Below are 21,324 nucleotides of genomic sequence, written 5' to 3'. Positions count from 1 at the left end.
TTTCAAATGGAATTGTGGCTGCCAACATAACAGTTAGAAAGTAACTGCCGGTTGTAATATTTGTCAGTACCGAAATTGGAAACAAATTTGGCAAAAGAAAATTCAACCTGACAACTAGAAAATCACTGTAAATCCACTAGCATTATATAGGCCTAGAATAGAGGGAAAAATTTTTAGTTTTCAACCTTATGTTATAAAATTAAAAAAAAAAAAACGATTATAATGCGCACGAACAAAGATGGAATGGAAGAAATGGAGGTAAGAAATGAATCTGGGATCGTTTAAATACAGAGTTCAGAGACAGAAAGACACATAAAAGATTTTTTGCGTGGAATTAATTTAATTTTAATATAGAGATCGGTGATCTAGAGAAAGTTTCATAACTTGAAATCACTGTACCGCTCATGCATTTTGTCAAGACACTCGCTATGTGCAGTAGCCTACGGGAACAACGTTTCTGTGAAGGGAGTAGGAGTAGAAGGGCGTGTGTCTATCAAGTTAAAGGCAAAGGCTAACCCATTCCCCTATAATTCTTAAGTAGACTCATGCGATCTCATGCGCAGCTCTGTAGTAAGAGTGGGGGAGTATCTTGACAAAATGCATGAGCTGTACATAGGGAATAGCAAAAAATACTGAAATTATGACTAACAATGTATGGGACAGATGTGTATGATAGAACATGTCATATATAGCTCTATACAAATATTCTCAATGAAAATGCACCTTAACACACATACACTGGCTTCCACTTTCGCATACAATTGGTGATGGTGGTAGTAGTAGTGGTAGCGGTAGTAGTAGTATTATTTATTGTTTATTGTTAGTAAAATAACATGTACAAAAATACAATCTTAGTTCTTCCCTGAAGGAGTAAAAACTCGTGCTCAGGGAGATATCTAAACACAAAGATAAACACAAACAAAGATAATTATTTGACACAAACTGGGTCAAGAAAAAAAAAAATTACAGGAATAACTAAACTTTAAAAATACAATTTCAGTTTTAACAATTACAATCATACAAATACATATACATATTAAGTCAATATATATTGATGGTTATATAGCCTAGTATGGTTATCGGTTATACGGTACGCTTTTGTTCGTCCATTTCTCACCAGTACATCATCGTCTATTACGAACATACTTAACTTCGGTATTTAATTAGAGTGCTCTAGAGGATTAGGCAGTGGAGAAGGCCTCTGTCGTCATCCCCTTCTGCCTCAGTTTTCTTTCCCTACTTTGACCGTAACTTTTGGCGTCTCCCAACCAGCTTCCTATTAAATTGTTAGCGAAAGCTGGTTAAAGGGTTACGTAGCCTACTTCATATAGACGGACAGAAATTTCTTGTAATTTTTTATTGGATTAAGGTATTGAGCACGTGTCGTTCAGCACCTACGGTAGTTTATTGCTACAGTGCTGATTTGCAGGTATTATTCCAGGAACTCAGAATCGATCCCCTGCATTGACAGAAAGTAATACTTGTGATAGGTAGGCTCGGTTGATGAGAATTCTTTCCGAGGTTCTCCCGTTTTCCTTAACATCACTAAAGGCTCATTCACAATGACAATTAAACATAACGTAAGCGTTAACTTAAGAATATAAATGTTACGGTAAAATCAAGAAGTCATACCATCATTCACGATGGAAATATAAACATAACCGCAAACATACTTGGTAACCATGGAAACATAACAACGACGCCATTTCCTCATATTCTGTCGTATACTTCAGCTCTCCACGATTGTGTTCTTTTGCAAATCACGTAAGCATAAGCATGAAAGTTTGGAGTTTGTAAACTTTCATGTTAACGTCTTACGGTAATGTTTATGTCAATGCTTATGTGAATCATTTTGAATGATCCCATTTGTTAGCCTGGGCGCAAACTTCTGTGTTTATGTTACGGTTACGTTTAATTTTGATTGTGAATGGGCCTTAATTGTCTCAAATACTCTCTAGTTCATCTTATTCTTCTCGTTTCATATCACTTCATCTTATTGAAACATACTGTTACAATCTTCGCGCGATGCCGGAAGGTGATGATAAGCCATGCTTAAGACCGTATCTCGGTGATAGTGTATGAACATTTACTTGTCGATTCTGGATAGCAGCAAAAACAGTTGGAATTCAAAGACAGCTGCAAATCTGGTGACCGTTATAAACCATCTGAGTCATCGTTGGTATCTGTAGGAGAGAAGACGTCTTCTCTATTTCCACTCATACCTGACCTGCCACGGAAATCAGCTGTAGCATAATTATATTCGATTAACAACAGGTCACGACTGCCTTGTAAAACACCTTTACAAAATCAATATTTTTTTTCCCTTCACCGAAATGCAAATTATGCAACCATCCGGACGAGGAAATGGATAAACACCACCCGAACAACTGCATCGCTGTCAGGTCATAAATAATAGGCCTATTGGAGAGCACGACTGCTAATGATTTCAGTGTTAGATGCAGCACATTAGACAACAACAACAACAACAACAACAACAAATTTCCTCTCACCCTACCTGCCCAACTTAGAAGTAGTGTGCATAATGGGGTAGCTACAATTTTAATCGGTTATTTGGTGACGCTATATAGCCTAAACTACTGGGTTTATTTACCGTCGATAAAATTGGTGACAGCGAAATGATTTTTAGTAGACTATTCAGCATTGACGGAATTGGTGATAACGAAATGATATTTTTCAATATACGGCCAAAGATTCATGTGATTACCTGGCAATCGGCTTACAATAGAAAAAAACTCGTAAAAATTCTAACCAGTTAATTAGTCCAAGCTATTATCAAACTCATGCATGCCAGGTAACTGTTAATTGTTTGTGACTCAAAGAATAAAATACGAAATGAAGCAGTAAAGCAAGTGGACAGCTTCAAATAGCCTACTTGGGGTATACTAAGTTATAAGCAGTAACGTGAGCTACTGCTAGGAAGTCAAAATGAGAATAGTAATTGCAAAGGAAGCTTTTAATAGAAAAAAGAAGCATCTTCAGCGGACCTTTAAAAAAATAATTAAGGAAGAAACTAGTGAAGTACTTAGTGTGGAGTGTGGTATTTTATGAGAGAGAAACATGAATATTACGACGATGTGAAGAAAAACGATTAGGAGCATTTGAAAATATGGATAATTATGTCGTAAAATGGGCTGTTTGAAATGGACAGACAGAATAAGAAATGAAACTGTGCTAGAAAGAGTTGGTCAAGAAAGTATAATGCTGAAACTGATCAGGAAGAGAAAAATAAATTGGTTGGTTTACCGACTAAGAAGAAACTGTAGCCTATACTGAACGATGCACTGGAAGAAATGCTGAACGGGAAATACGTTCTGGACAGAAGAAGTCAAATGATAGGCAACATTAAGATGTAGTCTATGGATCGGTAGGCGTAATATAGCCTAATTGTTTTATAAATTCCAACTTTCAGTCTTTTTGAGAGCAGACTGGATTACAAAACCTTCTCAACCGAATAATAACAGCGTAATGCAGTATTGTCATTAGTATTATTCTTACTTACTTACTTAGGCTGGCTTTTAAGGAACCCGGAGGTTCAATGTCGCCCATACATAAGCCCGCCATCGGTCTCTATCTTGAGCAAGATTAATCCAGTCCATACCATCATATTCCACCTCCCTCAAATCCATTTTAATATTATCCTTCCATCTACGTCTCGGCCTCCCCAAAGGTCTTTTTCCCTCCGGCCTCCCAACTAACACTCGCCTATGCATTTCTGGATATTATTATTATTATTACTATTATTATTATTATTATTATTATTATTATTATTATTATTATTACACCTTTGGAGTAACGGTCAGCACGTCTGGCCTCGAAACCAGGTGGCCCGGGTTCGAATCCCGGTCGGGGCAAGTTACCTGGTTGAGGTTTTTTTCCGGGGTTTTCCCTCAACCCAATACGAGCAAATGCTGGGTGACTTTCGGTGCTGGACCCCGGACTCATTTCACCGGGATTCTCACCTTCAAATCATTCAGACGCTAAATAACTTAGATGTTGATACAGCGTCGTAAAATAACCCAATAATAATAATAATAATAATAATAATAATATTATTATTATTATTATTATTATTATTATTATTATTATTATTATTATTATTATTATTATTATTATTATTATTATTATTATTATTATTATTATTGGATGATTGGATTTTTTCATTACGTTCATTAGACACACTTGAATCTTACAGCGTTATATTTATTTAGGGTAGATAATTTTATTACACTGATTCCTGAGTAGACGTTGTAAGAAATCATAGAGATTTCCTTAATTTATGTTTATTTTTTTATTTAGCCTAAGAGTTTCTTTAAAATACCTATCCGTGTTCGACTTTTCTAGATGATTTTCATTTTTAGATGGATGTGAAGCTGGATGCAGATCATACGTTGTAGGAATCCTACCAAGTGAGTCTTTATATTGTGTAAAGCTTAAATTTCCTGAACTTAAATTTAAATTATTAGGGCCGAAGACTGCAATGTCTAAAATCCTTAAAGAAAGGAAGAAAGACTAACTTTCTTAAAATCGCACCAAGATAATTTGTAAGTTAGTGCACGTTCAGTGCGATCAGCTTCCGTCAGCCCTTGTCAGCGTGTTAGCAAGAACACAGATCGACATTCCCGCAGGAGATATCGACTCCCATTAAATAACACGCTCTGTAAAGTGGACACCGACTCCCCTTGCAGGGCATGTCCTCCCGACAAGTGTTTGTTTCCAGGATCTCTTAGTCTCATTCGTCAGTCGTTCTGCGCTTCAAACAACAGCTCTCAGAGCTATAGTTTAGTTCGCAATATGGTTTCAGTTTCTACAACGTATAGAGCATTACGATTGATAGCGTTTTCGAATACAAGTCTAGATATCTCGGGTTCGATACTAAGAGTTGCATTCCAGAGATACTTTGGCCTACTTACTTACTGGCTTTTAAGGAACCCGGAGATTCATTGCCGCCCTCACATAAGCCCGCCATTGGTCCCTATCCTGAGCAAGATTAATCCAGTCTCTATCATCATATCCCACCTCCCTCAAATCCATTTTAATATTATCTTCCCATCTACGTCTCGGCCTCTCCAAAGATCTTTTTCCCTCCGGCCTCCCAACTAACACTCTATATGCATTTCTGGATTCGCCCATACGTGCTACATGCCCTTCCCATATCAAACGTCTGGATTTAATGTTCCTAATTATGTCAGGTGAAGAATATAATTGTGCAGTTCTGTATTGTGTAACTTTCTCCATTCTTTTGTAACTTCATCCCTCTTAGCCCCAAATATTTTCCTAAGCACCTTATTCTCAAACACCCTTAACCTATGTTCCTCTCTGAAAGTGAGATTCCAAGTTTCACAACCATAAAGAATAACCGGTAATATAACTGTTTTATAAATTCTAACTTTCATATTTTTTGACAGCAGACTGGATGATAAAAGCTTCTCCACCGAATAATAACAGGCATTTCCCATATTTATTCTGTGTTTAATTTCCTCCCGAGTATCATTTATATTTGTTACTGTTGCTCCCAGGTATTTGAATTTTTCCACCTCTTTAAGAGAAAAATTTCCAATATTTATATTTCCATGTCGTACAGTATTCTCGTCACGAGACATAATCACATACTTTGTCTTTTCGGGATTTGTCCACATATGCAGAACGCATTACAAATGCTAACCACACATACAGCGACATAAACACAGACATGGAAATTCTACATATTGAACGAAAAAGCCGAAAACTAAATACACTAGAACAATACGAAATGTATAGACACACAAAAACACATCCCCATGAAATCCTCAACACACAACTCAATTTCAGAACACACACACACACACACACACACACACACTTTTGGACTCCACATTACACTACACAAACACACCCCCACAAGAAACTCAAATAAAAGGCGCCAAGACCAGCACCAACCAGTTCTGAAGATGGCCCATATCAGGCTGAAACTAGTCAACCAGGTATTATAATATTTTACACATGAATGCTAGCCTATATAATAGGCTACATATTCCAAATAAGTAATAAGTATATTATATAAAAATACAAAATTCGTGTGTAAATAAGCCAAGTGACTGAGACCCGGCCTCATTTGCCTCAGTCAATCGGCCGCCATTGGGCTTATCCCACTTTCCTCAGGAACATTTTAAAACTTCTCAAAGAAACTTAATCATCCACGGAAAGGTAGTTTTTAAGATAGAAACTTTATGACTCTTTATCACTCTTAGGCACTGAATAACATTGTTTCAGGAAAATTAATCCACCACTAGTGATTTGTAGTTTCACTGAAAATGAGATTAAACCTTTCAATGACAAGAACTCAACAAAGTCAATCTTTCTTGATTTCAATAAACCTTTTGATGTGGTAGACCAATGGTTCCCAAAATTTTTTAACGAGACTTCAGTTTCCGAAGCCCCCTCCGAATACTGTACCATTTTTGACTTCATTAAAAAAAAAACAAGCCTCTGTAAAATAGTAAACAACTAGGCCTATAATTTTACTCAAAGCTAGTGGATACCGCCCGAAGTATGATTTTAAACAACCAATTTTTTAGTGTTTTCTGGTAGAAACTCAAAACAATTAAGCTTACTACAGTCACAAATAGATACTGAATCCGTAGTGTTCGACTGGATAAAAAAGAAAAAAATGAAGAAAAAAAATTGAAGTAGGCATATATACCTACTGATGGAATGTTGAAACTAGACCTTTTTTTTCGCAGAGCGTTGACCAGTTTGGCCTCGAATTTGCAAAAGATGTCCTTAAATTTACTATAACCTTTGCAACCTCGTTGGTTATATTCATGAAAATTTAGTTTCTCGTCTAGGATTACCATCAAAATAAAAACCAGAAATATCGAACTTGAAAATGATAAGAACTTATCACTGTCTGTGTATCGAATACTTAATCCAGATTTGAGAGGCTACGTTCTGAAAGACAGGTACACTTATCACATTAATTATTTTTTACTTTATAACTATTGAAATATATATATTTTTTTAATTTATGCACAACGTTGTTTATGTTCCTAAATGAAAAAAAGTAAGTGTACCTATGTCAATAAGGCGTTTTTGTAAATCATATCGCGACCCTCCCCTCAGTTCTTTACATGACCCTCCACGGGGTTGCGACCCCCACTTTGGGAACTACTATCGTAGATCATATTCTGTTATTCAGAAAAATAGAAATGTCTCACTTGATTTCTAACATAGGTAACTGAGGTGTGTGATCCATATGTCTATTAACAGCAGCTTAGGAAAACACTCAAGAGTTGGAATAATTCAATCCCTGAAGAAGACAGCAGAGCTAGTCATCGAAAGCTTGGAAGTAACAACAATCCAACTCACCTGGCTGAGGACTCGAGAAGAATTATTATTCCATATCTAACGCCGGAAAAGCTTTAAGTTATACATTCAAGAGTTGTATATCACAAGAAATATTGTATTTACGCATTGTACAGCCTTACATTGAAATGGAGAAAACGTTACGAATTTTGTTTTCTTGTGAAATAGAAATTATTTCATTTGTCATTATTTTAATAATAAATTGTATTACAATTTCTAGATACAGCTCTTCCGTGTGACACGAATAAGGAAGAAAACGTAGAAAGAATGTTGAAACACAGTCTTACAGTAGAAAGTGAAAATACTGAAATTGGAATAGTAGATATCGTTGCGTTCTTGTGGATGAAATCGAGATGTCCTGGATGTGATCCAACGATACAGAGATAGCATTTCATGCGGTTGTATTTGGAATTTCTTTACATGTCTTTCCATTCCTTAAACAGAACGAACCATTCGTATCAATGCTATTCTCAATAAGTATGACTCTTTTAAATATCCACACATATGTTATTTAGAAGAGAGCTCAGGGCACTTACTGTTAATACGGGAAACAGTTCTCTAATCAGGTCTGAATCGTATCGTTGGCGTTCATTGAAAGAGGGGATATGAAAGATGTAATCTTCAGCTGTTTTGTCAGTCCGCCTGTTATCCAAAACCCGTCACTAGTTGTAAAATGATCATTTACGGTGCTTGAAATCTTCTCACATAAAGTTATAAGTCAAAAAATATGACGCTATAACATTTTTAAGAACAGCTGTAAAAAATATGTTACGAGAACCCCACGAGGCGTCCGTGTGGACACTTCTTTGCTTGATCCATGTCGAACCACTGTCCTCCTACACACACTAAACAAAAATATGCATCAAGTTCTTTTTTTTTTTTTACTTCTCACCCTTCATTTCTTTATCTTTTTTAACTCCTATTTTTTTTTTCTAGGAGAGTAGCAAACTCCCCTCTCTCGTCTTATAACATCACCATGCCTTAGTCCCGTCCCCCCCTCCACACTCTCATCTTTTTCACCCCTCTCTTTAACTATCATCCCTCTTCCAAAAGTCCCGCACACTCTTTACCGTCGTCGTGTGCCCCCTTCCGCGATCTTCCCCCACTCCTTGACTGTCTCTCCTTCTTCTTAGTTATAACGTGCCCCCCTCCATCCTCGCACAGGAGCACGCCGTTGGCTTCATCACCAACACACGAAGAACGCAAAAGAAAACGTAAGATAGGGACACCTCCTTGAGAAACCCTGCCCCCTCCCTCTTCGCATATCCAAGCACCTTCCCCTCCTCCTAAGGTGCATCTCTTTCTAGCCTCTTACCCCTCCCTCTCGCGTCTGCTGCCCCTTACCTTCCTTGCCATGAGTTCCCTCTCTCTGGTTAGCGATTGATTATAAAGTGTATGCAGGAACGACAGTAAGCGGCCGGCTGCCGCACGAAGCACATCACGGGCTGCGTGGAAAACAGGGAACAAAAAAAAGAGAAAAGAAAAGCAAAGGGGAAAAAAATAAAAACACAACAACGCATGGGAAGTGGACTATTTTGAAAAGGAACTGAGGAGAAGGGAGAAATAAAGACGCCCCCACCATCATTAGCGAAAATAAAATTAATATCAACCCCAGAACATGTTTGGACATTCCAAAAAATCGGAAAGAAGAATCAGTTAAGAAAAGTAGCGCACGTATTTCAAAGTATATCAGCATCGACATAATCAGTGGATTTCTAGAAAGCCAAAAAAATATATATATCAGTGAGTGTGGTGTGTGTTTTTTAAGTAAAGATTTTTGCAGAGAAGTGTGTGGTTTTTAATCTGCTTCGGTGGTGGTGCAGCTCCGTGTGACGAGGGAGGGGATGACATCTGTGTCCCGAATCTATAAACATCATCGAAACCATCAACGTCCCGTCAACGACGCCTACTACACTCGTACTATACTCTGGCGGCATCAGTGTCCACGGCTTTGGAGTGACAGCATTCACGGAAGTTGTGATTTCAGGAGGCGATGCTATCAGGTAGAAAAAAAAATAAAAGAAAAGCTAGTTGTTTTGTTCCGCCATTTACACAGTGCGATTAAAAGAATCCCATTAATAAGTTGAATGTAGTTTACGCAGGTAGTAAATATTAGACACTCAATTTCCGAGAAATATTAGGCCTACGGTATACAAAAAATAAGAGTTTGTGGTGTTGACAGCAGTGAAATAATGGCGTTTGATCCATTTCGCTGTTATGCTACTTTACCGCGTGTGTTCAAATTAAATGTAGCTTGATTTTGTTTATTGGTTAAATAATACAACCATACGATACCATGTACAATAAAAGCAGTTTCTAGAAGCGGTTTGTTTTCTTTTGCAATGTTTCTAGTTTCGTCTAGTGTTTACAGTGGTTGCTAAGGATAATATTCTCCTAAACAAAACATAAACAACGAACATTCTGCCAACAGATTCATTAAAAGTACCCGTCTAAACAATATTTATCACGACTGCAATGACAGTAGACTACTAGTCTACTATTACTACCATCACCATAATGAAATAATAATATTAATAATAAATTTATATCACAGGCATAATCTTTCAACTAGGTCTATCATATTCAACGCTGTAAAATCTGCTACTACGTTTACACAAAAATTTCAGCAGTTTTCTCGACATGTCACAGGCATTAAATCTCGGGTGTCACTTAAAATCTGATCAAAATTACTTCATGTATAATGAACGTCATTGAATTGTAGGGGACTATAACAACTGCTACTAACCAATCAGCTACGGATTGAAACCTCGAGTGTGAAAGTAAGACATTTTTCGCTTCCAATGAACTGTATTACTCCTCTCGTGTTTACTAAGTTATGGTTATACATGTGCACCATGTTTTTCACACAAGTTTGGAGTCCTTAATAATAATAATAATAATAATAATAATAATAATAATAATAATAATAATAATAATAATAATAATTAATTAATTGCTGGGTGTTCATTATTAATGTACAATCTCGTACAGTAATGATTCACAATTACGCACTGATGTCTGGACGATATAAACTAGAAACATTTCGTGCATGAAAATCCGCTCATTGCACCCAGTACTAACGGATGGCTATGCCTATATTTGGCATTACGGGAATCGTTACTTGTCCAGGACGCTTGCAACATCATCCCCACTAATTGGACATACACTCGATAAAATAACACGAAACCATTATTACTACTAATGAACCGTCCATGTGGGGATTCTTAATCATAAGTCTGGGAAGTTGTTTTTTAATTAAAGAAGTTCCTCAGTTTTCTTAGAAAAGAAGGAATCTACAGGTACTAGGGTAGAGTATAAAAATTACTGTACGCCAGACATTGCAGTTTCTTGAAAATGCCAATAAGAATTTTATTGTAACATGTGCAGCCTTACAAATATATTCTTAGCAACTTCGCGGAACCGAAAATAATTTGAAATTTCGTACGAATCGTTATTCCATCGCAAGATATAAAGTTTACGGAATTCCAAATTTAATTTATTTTTTAGGATGGCAGTAGAACTTACCGAATGCATCTCGAATTTAAACTCTCAAACATATGTTCATGAACAGTCCTTATAAAAAAAATTGTATTGGTTACAGTGACATTCAATTTTCGCTTGATGCGACTGTACCGGCATTCCAGTTGGAACTAGTCCCTCACTCCCCCTTTCTCTGTCCGTCAAGTCAAAACTGACCTCCCCCTCTCGCCCTTCCCCACCTCTACGCAACACATGGTTGAATCTGATGGACACACAATTTTTGGAACATCTTGTTGTGGTTTTACTGTGTCAGTGTCTTGTCCTTACACTTTTTTTAAACCTGATTCGATGACAAAATATTAGTGAAGCTATATTTAACAATTGTGATGGTGGTGTTACTCCGGTTATTTGGTGAGCGTATGTGGAACTCTTCTATAGGTGTTGTGTTTTTAACAGATGGAAGTGTTTTGGTGCATGTTTAGGTGTGATTGTGTATGCCAGAATAAGGCTTTCAATGTGGTTCAAGCCAAGTGTAACAAAAATTACGTTAAATGTCTCGAATTTGCAAGTTATCGATACTGATCAAAATTCGATTTTGTAAGCGCCATATAAGTGAGGGAAAATAATTGAATTTACGAAATTCAGCAATGAAATTACTATCAATATTCGTAATTATTAGTTTTATTTCTTCATTACTATTTAAAGCAACTTTTACGCGATGAAAATTGAAATTACGCATTTCTTTAGAGACTTTACGCACAGTCAATTAATAATCACAGTTCCTTCTACAATTTTATAAACAAATGAAGTCTCAAAGCCGCTCTAATGGGATTACGTCATGTTTCGTTGTACAAGCAATACATTTAACGCACCCTAAGGTGCGTGTGTGTGCGTGTGGTTGCGTGCTAGACTCCTGATTATACCATTGTTTCTGTCGCATTAGATCTCTTGTCTCTCTGGGTGAGTTATATTCTTTGATAGGCACAGATTTTAGTTGTACTTCGGTAGATTAATGCATGATCTTATCTTGTACACGTCCTGGACTATGTAGGCAATCTGTATTTAGCATGAAGATATCAGCTATTACTTCGTAATATTTCATATCATCGAGTTTCAAATGTTTACATGTGTCTAGATGTAATTATCATAAGGAAAGTTCTCTTTCATGGCTGAACTTATCATGTTCGTGTAACTCGAAATGCCAGCAAAAAAGATGTCCTTATAAAATTGTGTTCCTGTTAATATCTGAATAGAAAATCATTTGTTTGATTGTCTTTTATAGGAAGTATTTTTTTTTATAAATTGATATGAAACTGTAATTTTTATTGTCGCTAAAGTGGGCTAAATTAGTTAATTCTTTGATTATTTTTCTGTAAAAATATAACAATACTTACGATAAAAATTGCCTTATTATAGGCCTATAGATTTGACAAAAACTTGATTCTTAATGTGTTAACTTCCACACAATCATATGTCAGACTGTTTCTCCTAAACATAATAAAATATGTCGATTGTTTGAGACAGATTACTCTCGTGGCGGAAGCCATAACTCCTTGTTCAGATGACGCATTCATTGTATTACGGCAACACTTCTTTCTTGCCGTATAAATCTAACCATACTACCTTATCGTTTGCACATTAGTTCTATTTCAAATTTGATTTTTAATATGTGTTCTGTTATCTACAAGGCCATAACACCGGAAAATATACTCCGGCCGTTCACATTAATGTAGCATTTCATTTTATTTCATTTCACAAGGCCATAATCATTTGAAAATGTGTATTATATTGTGTCAATTTTTTTCTACAGCTCTTTTATCTCTTTTGAATTCTAAATAAATTGAGTACAATTAAGATTTATTTGAAATGTAATTTTATGTACGTCTTCATGCCACAGTTGCGCTACAAAAAATTAATGGTAGTTTTTCTCCGATGGTTGAAAAGATGCTAAGTCAAAGAGGAAGGATGTATCTTAGCTTAAGGTAGTATCTTTATATATCAATCTAAAGGTAGAATATTAAAAAAAGAGAGCGGAGAACGTAAATAGAAGTATTCGCAATACCAGAAAGCATATTTATTATTTCTAAATTTCATTGCCTCTAGGCTCTTTTATCTCTAAAATAGGACGGCTAATAAGCCCTAATTAACAATTCGTCATAGATTAAATTACAAACGTGTCTTTGCATAATTTAAGATTAGAGTAGGTGTCAAAATATAGGATGAGAATGGAAAGTTGAAATTTGTAATTGTCTGTACCTGGAATAACCTAGTCAACCTGCAAGGAAAAAAGTCTGAATTCTTTTTAGATTCAAAATATCGAGACTTGTCTGTTGTCTCTTACTGAATAGCATTGTATTATCTTTACTACATACATCTACTTGAAGTTGTATTTAAAACTTTCAATCTTAATACCCGAAGGCAATTAGGTGCATGTAGACAGTGCCTTTATGTTATCTGCGTATGTAATAGACTGGCCATTACTGGTTATTACACATGCGGTGTTTCAAGCACGAGTCACGCCATCTTAAGAGTACGTGAGTACATAGCGATATTGTAAATTGTATCACACATACGTATTTCTTTAGACTCGCTTGTTTAATGACTTCACACCACACCTACAGCCTTAATTGTGTAATGAAAATTTCTGCTGCACCCTTAAAATGGACGAGACGTTAAAATTGCCTTCTGAATATAATAGAAACATTTAAGACAAAAACCGTAATGTTTTGTACTCCATAACAACAATAAAATTCGAACTAAAAAAGTATGTCTCGGACTGTTATCGAACTTTGTCTTTCAGATGTGTTCGTAGATATTTTTCCGTATTACTTTTTGAAATAGTCTTTGTCTATATGTAAATACAATTTAATAACTAAAATACATGAATTTGAATTGATAAGTGCAATTAGAACTTCATTTCGATTATAACGGTCTGTTAATATTGCTTGTTAAAATAGAGCTCGTCTTATTATAAGAAAATATTTCAACATTTAATTTCGAATATTAACAAATTTATTGTACGAGTGTATAATAAATTATACCGCTCTTTCACTTGTGCCGGACGATGCGAACTAGCTTTTCTCGGGCGATGATGCAGCAACTCCCGACGGACTTTACAACCTTCCCGCGCCAACCAAGTCCACAGCCAACAACTGGAGTCCACTCATACTTAAGTGTATCACCTTATCTTCCAATTCGTGCGCTGCAGTTTCGATGTAATTATTTTTTAAATATGCTTAGCCTATAAATAAATTAGATTTAATAATGAAAGTAATAAAAAAAATCTCGCCAAGGACTTCGTTCACAAGAAGTGACGAATTTCGTTTGAATTTAAGCCGTAAATAGATGTCTATTGCCATTCTGTTTAATTACATTGTAACCCCTCACTTCAGTATAATTTTTAAATATTTGTTTTTAACATTTCAAATTAAAATTACGAAATTGTTTAAAGAAAAACATTAATTTGATAGGATTTGAGTTCATACTATCTTCATGTTACGAATCGCAGAATTTAACATAAAATCAGCTTTGTAATATGCCATAAAGAAATATTTTTTTTCTATAATTATAAATTATTACATTTTTATCTGAACTTGATGATATTCTGGTAAGACAGAATTGGATATTAAGCTATATTGCGTGGGGTTTTATAACTGACATTTCAAAAATGGTCTTTTGAGTAAAAATGTTGTTGTGTAGGCAGTGTGAAATTTCATTTTCTAGCGCATGCTGTTGTTAAGGATTTTTTATTTCTTTGCATGCGTATCTCTGTTTTGTAAAATTGCATTGAATGTTTGTTGTAGCTGTACTAAATGTCTATGAAGTATTAACTTACATAAAAATTAAATTCAGTAAGACATTCATAAGCATTAAGCCAAAGGACACAAAAATAGTTAAACATTTCTCAGATTATCTGTGGAGTATCCATGTACAAGTCATAATTGTTATTATGGTAACCTTGCAATAGATGTCGGAGCTTGTAAGAGATGTTTTTCTTACACATAATAAATGCGTTTAATTTATTTCTTATCCTCACCGTTAACATAAATAAGTTGTGGGATTTGGTAACATTTTACAGTCATACAAAGTACAGTTCATGTACATCTAATAGCCCATTCATTTTCATTGGTCATATAAAACAGCATATGCTGTTTGGCTTAGATATAAACCTATCTACATATTGTTTGCTGTAAAAACAATTCGTTCATTTATCTCCACAAAATATACCACCTTCGCGTTATTATTTAACATAGATATTTCAATAATAATTCGGCGTGCGTGCCCCATCATCATTTTGAATCTAAAATCAAGAAGACCCCCACCTCCTTACATCTCATCAACACAATTTATTAAACGTTCCAGCTACATCGGAGAATAATATAAGGAATGATATAGTGGATGTAGTGATATATTCTTTTACTCAGCAATTGATGTGAAATTCTTCTTTTTTTTCTCTCTTTCTATCTCTCTTGTGTTATAAGAAGTGACATGACAAGATGGGGGCAAAAAGTTGTATGGATTTCATAAAATATTCTCTTTGGTGATATTGCTCCCTGTCATTTGATGAGCCTTGTTGAAATTTTAGCATGACGCCACTCAGATCTGATGGCAAACCCCACTACATCATCTCTTTCCCCCACTCCTCAGTGCCTTCCGGAAAAGTATTATGAAAAGCCTGCGTACAAGAATACTAAGCTGTTAAATTTTAGAGAGGGATTATAGTCAGTAGATCAGAATTTTGGATTTTTGTGGCCCTTAATGGCCGACAGCAAACAGGGTAATGAGGTATACATGAAAGGGCCTTGCTTGTAATATTCTACTTGCAGTAAATATTTTCCAACCTTTAGTAGCGTGTCGCCTTTATAAAGACAGGCGAGAGAATTCAAAATTCATAAATTGTTTCCTAGAACATATATCACCGGAATTTTTCTCACTTATTTTAACCGAAGACTAGTTTTGTCATTAATACGAAACCAAAATCTATCAAAAGATCTCTTGTAGACTTAAGAAATTTTCATTTTCTGTACATTATGTCTGCAATAACCCAGAGTATGTGGCAATCCGCTTGTAAAGAAGTAATAAAGAGCCGGGTCATTGGAAACAAGTAAGCCGGGAGACAGCTTATTATTCTTCAATGAAATTTATTTTAGGCAAAATACTTTTTGTGTCTCCTGCCACTAGAAATTGTTATCATTTGTAAAGAAAAATTTGTTGGTTGTTGACACCTCCAGATATGGTCAGCGAAGTCCTTCCTGAACTCTGCTAATCTAACAGTTTGAAAATTTCATTTCTGAGGTAGATGTATCTAGAATACACAATTCGTTACTCCTAGAATATGGTAGTAGAAAAGGGTGATAGTAAACGGAAAAAATGGTGCATTTTTGACAGGAGTTATCTTATGCAAGGACGGATTTTTTTACGGCACTTTTCTCAGAGTTTTACTTACTTTACGAAAGAAGTCGCGCCAAGCAATTTTATCACACTTAGAAATTCATCACTGTCTTTAGGTTTGAACCTACAGTCTTCGGATTCGACCAGTACGTATTCGTGAATATTCGACCGGCTAGGAAGACTAAACAAGAAGTTTATTTGTTGATGTATTTACTTAGAGCTACAAGAAAAATTAATATTCAATAATGAAGGAAATCATATATAAAAAAGGATGTGTGTATGAAACTCCAGAAACATTTTTGAAAATTATATAAAATGAGTATTAATAAGATTGGTTTATAAATGTAGATTAACATGGCGTGGTTTGAGCAACTTTTGAGTTTCGAATTCACTGGAATTATTTTCAAGAGTAGGCCTACTTGTAAATATTTTTATTTTAAAAGTGTATTTTTGTTTATTTTTATACGATATAAGTTATTCTTAGTACTAACATGCTACACATGGACTTATCTGTAAATTTTATACTATTTTCTTTAGAGTATAATGAACCTACATTGGTTCTGTGAGATTTGCAATTAATGAATCTAATTTTGACAGTTTTATTTCGAACATATGTGAGCTTCGTTTTACGTTGTCCGTGCTGATTTGTAATCATCTGTGAATTAATGCACATATTTTAAAAAAATAAAACTGAAATCGCGAAAAGAGTGAAACATTCTAAAGTATATTCCAAATAACTTTTCTTTCAGTTACAGCGCCAACTAGAGCTTTTAAGAGCGATTTTATCTGATAACTGCAATAGTTGTTCTAATGTTAAAAATATCACATTTATCCTTTAGTTTTCTTGAAGATAACTTCATCGTCGATGATAGTATCTTCGCATATCTAGTAAAATTCAGCTTTTTAAGTTTTTACTATTTTAAATTTTTGTATCTATTACTTCTTCAACTTCTTTCCCAAATATTTTCCATTTCGGCTCCACAAGTTTGCTTGCTTTGTAGGTTTTCTCTTCGTTCTTTCGGCAAATAATTCAGTTGTGCTTTGGATATCTTATCCTCTTGCATTCCTGTTAAGACTGCCATTCCAATTTTTAATAATATATTGATTTTGCAGTTCATATTTTCCTTCTCTTCGTATTTTATTTTGCCTAAATTCCAGTAGCATTCTAAGTAATTTCGTTATCATATTTTTATCTTTATATTAACATTTTGCTGAGCTTAATAATAATGATATAAACTGTGAAGCAAAGTTATCAAATTTACCAATGGAAACGATCACAAATCCAAGTCAGTTATTTGAGTAATCTGCGCGTCTATTTAGATGGTAAGATATAAGTCAATAATAGCGATTAATATATCTTTGAAATTTTTAAGTAAAATACAAAAGTAGAAATATTAATCAAAACGAATAAATTACAATGAAAGATAGCAGCGCTAGGCCAAGATTCCTGATTCCGTGGCTGCACATAAACTTGTACAATATCCTTCATATCCTTGAAAAACCACACAGTCATAATGTAGCTTAAATTCTAAACTCCGAGAGTCACATAAAAGGGGGATGAGCCTTCATTTAGATTTATCGATATCAGAGTCGATATTTTACTAGTCGAACAAAAGTGAACGTCGGAATGAAGAGAGTTGAATTTTATAGTGCGTGATCAAATTTATAATGATTATTATCGCACGGGGATTTATTTTATCAGCTATTTGAACTTTGTCGTTTAGGGAGAAAAAAATAATAATCTGACCAGCCGGATATATGGCGTACCTTCAAACGATGTTATAAAATTTAATGCGACCAGTTGCTAACATCGTTCAGTTCAGGTATGAAGTTACAGAACACTGGAATCCTTTAAATATTATTCAACTTCTAATATTAGATTTTTGTTCTTGCTATACTCTGATATCCGTATAAAATTCGGGATATTATGTCAAATTTGTACATTTTATTTTACTTTGTTTACCATAACGTCATTCAAATTAATTTTTTGCACATCATAACAGAAAGCCTATATTTAATTACATACATTTAAACATAAAAAAAAACTTGAGTCTTTCTGTGATTACTGATGTACTAATAATTTTAATACGAAATAATGTCTAAAGCAAGTCGCCAAACAATTTCTTTACACACCGTACAGATAACAGAAAACTTATATTTTATTACGTATATTCAAACATAAGAAACTTGAGTCGTTCTGTGAATACTGATGTACTAATAATTTTTTAATACGAAATAATGTCTAAAGCAAGTCGCCAAACAATTTCTTTACACACCGTACAGATAACAGAAAGCCTATATTTTATTACATACATTCAGACATAAGAAACTTGAGTCGTTCTATGATTACTGATGCACTAATAATTTTTAATACGAGAGACTGCCTAAAACAAGGCGCCAAACAATTTCTTTACACACCGCACAGATAACAGAAAGTCTGTGTTTTATTACGTATATTCAAACATAAGAAACTTGTGTCTTTCTGTGATTTCTGAGTATACTAATAATTTTTAGTACAAAAGAATATCTACAACGGAATACGTCAACAATTTCTCATACTCTTAAGCGAAGAGTAACAACAATTTCCTTACATTATCAGAATAGCCTATATATGTATGATTGTTGCTCACGTTGTGCAATAAAAGTATTTTCTGTCAAAATCGACATGAAATATGTTTTCGTTTGGCAAATTAATTTATAATTAGGCCTAAATGAAACTTCATGTTGTTCCTTCTAACATTACTCTTCAAATTAGAACTTGTAATTAGTACTTATTTCCAAATTCTGAATTTTTAATAATATATTAGAACAAATTCCTCGTTTTAATTACTTAGGATATTATCCTATTACTAGCTTAAAATCAGAAAATAAAATTACTCTGCACCAAGATACATACATTGCTGTAAATAACAGAAATACATATTGTTATAAAACAATGTATATTTAATACCATAATACTGAATTTGAACTGCCATTACACAGGAATAAATGTAGCCTGAATAAAACACTTAAGATAATTTTTAAGAATATTTAAATTCATCATAAGAGGAAAGAGGATATGCAATCAGAGTTGCAAGTACAAAGTATGCATGAAGTTTAGCAAATATATATATATATATATATATAAACAATGTAAGAAGAGGAATGTGGAAGTCCTAAATATAAAGGAAAGACCATATTCCTAGAGACAAAACCAAACTTAACAGCTATAAAATTAAAGAAGTTTAAGAAGATTATAAAATGAAATTTTGGTCTTAAAAGATGTTTGGAAATTCGGATATATAACCTAACGCTTATTTTTCTTACATTTATAGGTTTCAATATATTATTTTGTGCTGTAAAATATGTGTTAAAATATAATTTGTTTATTAAAAAATAAAATAGACGAAGGCTCCCTATATACTGCGGTAATATTTCGTCTGAGTAATAACTTTTAAGTTCAAATAATGGAGATGTGAATTTAATATTTGTGCTTACACAGGGTCACAATATTCTGGTCTATGAAAATGCTGACACATTAATCTTTTCAACGAACTTCTTGTACCAATTTCGTCATTTATATCACTTTTGCAGCTTCTGCATATTTATCACTACACCTAATCTCCTTTACAAAATCCTTGTTACTATACAAATAGTCAAACATACGTTTATGTGTAAAATGTCTGAAATTAAATTTCACTAAAACGAGTTTTTTCACAGAATCGATGGTGAGTCTAATCCATGGAATTTAATAATTTACTTAATAAATTCACTATTATTTACAATAAAATTATTAACAAAATGAAGGATGTACTTATCTGGATAAACAGCATTTACACATTTAACAACCACATACACAGTAATACGCTTCTTACAGCTCACAGCAACATGGGGTGAAACGAAACAAAAATGAATAAATAAGGCTTCAGTATGAAAAATGCGGACAAATTATAGGATTTCCAAAAATGTATGCGAACGGCTATTTTCATTATCAAAAAACGCACATGTCTGCATAAATGCTGACATATGGTAACCCTATGCTTACATAAATCAAAGTGGTATGAGATATTAAAATTGCTGACTGTTTCTAAAGAATATAAATCCTACAAATTTCTTAAGATTTCTTAAGTTTATTTGTTAATTAATTCTACTCTTTTTAATATAGCCATATTTAAACTGTATATTTAAGCAGTGAAACTACACAGAGTAATTTAGATTTAGGCAAATTTAGCTTGTGTAAATTATTTTAAATTGTTTCTTTCTTTTACTATTTATATTTTGTTGTCTACTTTACATAAAATTTGTTTGTTTATTTTTTTGTTCCTTTTCTTATTGTTTTGTAATACCTTGTCATGTAAAATTGTTGGTAGGCGTACATTGATGAATTTTCCATTCTTACCTTATGCAATTTTCCATTATTCTGAAACAGTATTCATGTCGATACGCTGAAATGCAGTCATGAGCATTAGATTAAGGAATTAAATATGAATTAAACTGTTAAAATTTATAGTTTTTTTTCCACAAACTAAATTTAATGCAGATCATGACTTGTGACGTCCATGAGGCGTAACTTTTGATTCGCCGTCAGAATGGTGCAAGAGGCAGGTGCCAGAAACCAGGTTTTTTTCTCTCTTGTCCATTCATATGACTTTAAGAAACGGTTTCACTTTTCTGCGGAATATAATTTTATTTCTTGAAACTGCAGTATCCTCTACTGTCCTAACTTGGTCACGCATATTAAATAATGATAATAATTACGAAGTAGGTAGTGACGATATATTTATCTTCTGCCGGCATTTACCACATCACAGTACTGTAATAATAATAATGATGATGATGATAATGATAATAATAATGATAATGATAATAATAATAATAATAATAATAAAGTAGGCTATTAACTGTAATAAAGAGATATCCCTTGTTTTAAAATGCAGTATTTTAGCGTTATTCTGTAAACTCGTAACTTAGGGAAGAAAAGTAATCAAAATAGAAACAGCGCACGCCTTGAGAATTGATGCTGATGTGTTGTTGTTTCGGCCATTTTATCATCAAATATAGGAAACGGAAACTCGAATTCATGTATGTGCAGTAAGTTTAAGATGATGATGA

At 34.1% G+C, this 21,324-nt stretch overlaps 1 protein-coding gene across 3 annotated transcripts in view; it reads left to right on the top strand.

The window, feature by feature from the left end:
• zfh2 (Zn finger homeodomain 2) overlaps window positions 1–21,324 on the top strand; it is a 570,193-nt gene that overhangs the window by 70,454 nt on the left and 478,415 nt on the right. Inside the window, exon 1 of one of the 3 annotated variants that reach the window (XM_069845222.1) lies at window positions 8,721–9,365. The exons of 1 other annotated variant lie outside the window; for it this stretch is intronic. The gene's annotated coding sequence lies outside the window, so the exon portion shown is untranslated. Of the gene's footprint in view, window positions 1–8,720; window positions 9,366–21,324 lie in introns of those variants that run through there. One more of the 3 variants, XM_069845225.1, reaches the window with a different exon arrangement.

The sequence above is a fragment of the Periplaneta americana genome, chromosome 14 (assembly GCF_040183065.1).
Source record: "Periplaneta americana isolate PAMFEO1 chromosome 14, P.americana_PAMFEO1_priV1, whole genome shotgun sequence".
In the NCBI taxonomy this organism is placed as follows: domain Eukaryota; kingdom Metazoa; phylum Arthropoda; class Insecta; order Blattodea; family Blattidae; genus Periplaneta; species Periplaneta americana.
The sequence above is the reverse complement of the archived record's forward strand: the minus strand, read 5'-3'. Positions and strand labels throughout refer to the sequence as shown.